The 4,395-nt window shown below is 35.6% G+C and overlaps 1 protein-coding gene and 1 pseudogene across 2 annotated transcripts in view; both read left to right on the top strand.

Annotated features, from left to right (window-relative positions):
- Window positions 1-4,395, top strand: part of Adamtsl3 (ADAMTS like 3) — a 321,149-nt gene that overhangs the window by 231,445 nt on the left and 85,309 nt on the right. The window lies entirely within an intron of this gene.
- Window positions 3,296-4,364, top strand: LOC107148384 (annotated as a pseudogene).

Genomic DNA, 4,395 nt, shown 5'->3' with positions numbered 1-4,395 from the left:
GAGAGAGAGAGAGAGAGAGAGAGAGAGAGAGAGAGAGAGAGAGAGAATCCCTTCCTTCAAAATGAGCCTACAAAGTGAAATTTCAAAGCACAAGAAGAAATCTAATATTAACTAAAATCACCAAAGATTCAACAGTGGAAAGATAAATTCACTCCAGATGAAAGCAAAATGCAAAAACAATCCAGAAAAGACCTAAAGTCATCAGGATTTTTTTTTTTGAGATGTAAATTAATCAGTCTTACCCAAATAAGAAATAGAAATTAATCAATCATAAAAAAATAGAAATTGTGAAATAGAAATAGGCAGAATGTAGTAAGAATAAGTAGTAAAAAGAAACAACTAGAAAATCTAGAAATTAAAATAGTCAATGAAATAAAAGAATAAATTATAGACAAAGAATTGGTGACATGAATATTGCTTAGGGAATGAAATTAAAGCACAGAAAGTGAAGGATTAGAGGAAAGAAAAATAAGTTAAAAATTTGGAGGTTATATCAATCAGAGGAGCAAGATATAAAATAAACTTCTAATAAAGCTTGAGAAAAGTACCTACTCCTAGGATCAAGAGAAATAAATGAAAACAAACCCCCACATAGTTATGTAATAGTGACACTGCAGAAAAATCAGGGATAACAAGAAAATCTTAAAATCTGCCAGACATGAGAAAGAGGTTAACTATATAAATAATTTATCAACAACTAGGGTTTCCAGAAGACAAGGGAATAATATCTTCAGAATTTTGAGGGGAAGTCAAGACCAACCTAGAGATGAGCATAATAAAACATTATTTCAGGTGTGTGAATGTGTGCTTCCATTTCTAGCCATGTGATGGACTAGATATCCTGGTATCCCTCTGACTAAACACATCTAAAATAATGGATGAAATATGTAAAACACCACTTGACATGCAGAAGTAAGCCTGTAAGAAAGTAAGAGAAATCCTCAAATCAAAAACAAACTGAAGCCGGGCATTGTAATGTAATCCCAGCGGCTCAGGAAGCTGAAACAGGAGGATCAGGAGTTCAAACCCAGTCTCAGCAACTTAGTGAGGCACTAAGCAACTTGTCTCTAAATAAAATACAAAAAGGGCTGGGGATGTGGCTCAGAGGTTAGGTGCCCCTTAATTCAATCCCTGGTACCAAAACAAAAGAAAACTAAACTAAAAAAACAAATTGAAGCATGAATTTAGAGTGGAAACCCCAGTTAAAGCTAGTACCTCCATGGGACAGTTTCTAATCCCCCAACGTGGAATCCTTGGCTTTAACAGTTTTGCCTGGCAAGCAGACCAGTCCTTGGACTTGACGAGGGTTAGGTATAGAATGATCCCCATACAACACCAGGATCTACTTAGATGAAAAAAACAAATTAGTGGGAGGAGGAGGCATCTATCCCAGAAAAATTGCAGAGAAACTCACTTGGCTTTGCCTCTGAGTGGAAGGAATCAGAAATAGCCCCTTGACAATCTGAAAACCATAAGTAGCTCTCTTGTGGAATGGGGTTTACATTCACTCTAACAACTACATGATCCAGAAATTAGTTCACATTGGTCTTGACAGATAATACAAATCCTACATGGAATAATGTGACTTCTACTTAAACTTTATATCCCACAAATTCCTAATGAGCATGAGCTCATAAAAGTTAGAAAGACTCACTGAAGAAACAGTGTGTGCAGTCAGGGTTGTGGCTCAGTAGTGGTAGAGTACTTCCCTAGCATGTGTGAAGCCCTGGGTTCAGTCCCCAGTACTGCAAAAACAAAAAAACAAAAACAAGGGCAATATGTGAGAGTCAGCAGGGTGGAGAACAGTAGAATCAGGTACACAGAGCATCAGATGGTGGAGTTATCAGTTACAGAAAATAAGTTTGTTTAAAATATGTAAAGATATAAAATGGGAAATTAAAAATCTAAGCAAGGAACAATAAGCTATCAAAAGGGGCTGGGGTTGTAGCTCAGTGGTGGAGCACTTGCCTTGCACATGTGAGGCACTGGGTTTGATCCTCAGCACCACATAAAAATAAAATAAATAAAATAAAATAAAGGTATTGTGTCCATCTACAACTAAAAATGTTTAAAAAATACCTGAAAGGTTTTTAAAAAGAACCAAGTATTAGACTGAACCATACGGAACTTCTAATTTTATAAAAAATATTTATGTGCCAGGAGCAGTGATGCAAGCCTGTAATCCCAGCGGCTCAGGAGGCTGAGGCAGGAAGATTGTGAGTTCCAAGCCAGCCTCAGTAAAAGTGAGGTGCTGAGCAACTCAGTGAGACCCTGTCTCTAAATAAAATACAAAATAGGGTGGGGATGTGGCTGGGTGTTGGAGTCCCCCTGAGTTTAATCCCTGATACCCCCCAAAAATTTATGCATTGACAATTCATATGTTTCAATCTACCAGAATATCTAGAATTTTAAAAATTAATTTACATTTAAAAGTAATGGACTAGTAAACAGATAAACAGAGAGAGAGAATCAATCTAAAGAAAATTGCCAATAAAGCCTGAGAGTAAATGAGATTTATAAAATATGCACAAGACATAAGAAATACCAAGGAAATATTGAGGAAGTTTATCATATATATAAATTGAATCACAGAAAGAAAAGAATATAATTCAAAGAGATAATTGCTGAGAATATTTCATTACTGATGAAAAATATGCATTGTGAGTCTGGAGTCAAAGCAAATCTCAAACAGGAAAAAAAAAAAAAAAAGATTCATCCAAATACTCTGCTGTCAATCCTTAGAATTCCACAAAGAATGCCTTATAATCAATCAGAGAGAAAAGATCCACCAGAGGAGCAATAAAACTAGCAATTTTCTTCTCATCAGAAATAATGAAATATTATTTTCAGATAGCTGGAAAAAAATTAATTGTCAGACTAAAATTAAAAACTTAGTTAAACAATATTTTAGGTATTAAATAAGGATACTTTCAGATTGTCATAGTATCTCCTTATACAGCAGGGGTCAGCAAACTACATCCTTATAACAGGGTTCTATGAGGATTAAATGAATACATGCAAAGTGCTTTAAAAAGAGCTTCATGCTTACTAGGCAACCAATAAACATTAGCTACTATTAGGTATTCTAGGTGAAGAATAACAGAGACTATTATTACTAAAGACAATTTTAAGGAATGTTTTCATTAAGCAGGACAACTATCCTGACAGGAAGGGCTGAGACATATGTAAATGAATTAAATAATGAGCAATGTTTATCATAAATATGGTTAATCTTTTAGAAAAAAATAATTGTGCTCTTTTTCATGGTCCCTTGTGGGCAATCTGCTTCACTAAGATGAAGCTGAATATCTCCTTCCCAGCCACTGACTGCCAGAAACTCATTGAAGTGGACGATGAACACCAAACTTTGTACTTTTTATGAGAAGTGTATGGCCACAAAAGTTGCTGCTGACATTCTGGGTGAAGAATAGAGGGGTTATGTGGTCTGAATCAGGGACAACAAACAATATTTCCCCATGAAGCAGGGTGTCTTGACCTATGGCTGTGTTCGTCTGCTACTGAGTAAGGGGCATTCCTGTTATAGTCCAAAGCAAACTGGAGAAAGAAAGCACAAACCTGTTCAAGGTTGCATTATGGATGCCAATATGAGTATTCTCAACATAGTTATTGTTAAAAAAAAAAAGGAAAGGAAAGAAGAATGTTCCTGGATTTGTGGATACTACTGTACCTCATTGACTGGGACCCAAAAAAGCCAGTAGAATACCCATACTTTTCAGTCTGTCTGAGGAAGATGATGTCCACCAACATGTTGTCAGAAAATCCTTAAACAAGGAAAATAAAAAAACCTAGGACCAAAGCATCGAAGAGTCAGCATCTTGTGACTCAACATGTCCTGCAACACAAGCGCTGGTGTACTAAGAAGAATAAGGAAGAGGCTGCAGAATGTGCCAGACTTTTGGCCAGGAGAATGAAAGAAGCCAAAGAAAAATATCAGGAACAGATTGCCAAGAGCTGCAGGCTGTCCTCTCTGACAGCTTCTACTTCTAAGTCTGAGTCCAATCAAAAATAAGATTTTTTAAGTGTACAAATAAATAAGATCAAATCTTCAAAAAAATTGTGAAAATCAGTAATAATATGTGATATATAAATTTGAAAAAAGAAAGAAATATTGGCTAACAAAACCATTCAAAGTTTGGAGAGGCCGATTAGAGTCAAAGCCCTTTAAGCCCCTTGTACTGTGTGAAGATGGAAATGATTTTAGTTTAACTCCTCAGTTGTTAAATAGGCTCTTTAAAATTCTAAGGCTAACAATAAGAATAAAAAAATAGTAGAAGGGAAAATAGAATAAAAAGTATATTTAAACAAATCAAGTCTCACAAAAACAGGAAATAAGTATGGAAAAGTCAGGAAAAACAATTATTTTGGGGGGGCGGG

This window comes from Marmota marmota, unplaced genomic scaffold, assembly GCF_001458135.2.
Source record: "Marmota marmota marmota unplaced genomic scaffold, marMar, whole genome shotgun sequence".
NCBI classification, from domain to species: Eukaryota; Metazoa; Chordata; class Mammalia; order Rodentia; family Sciuridae; genus Marmota; species Marmota marmota.
The sequence above is the reverse complement of the archived record's forward strand: the minus strand, read 5'-3'. Positions and strand labels throughout refer to the sequence as shown.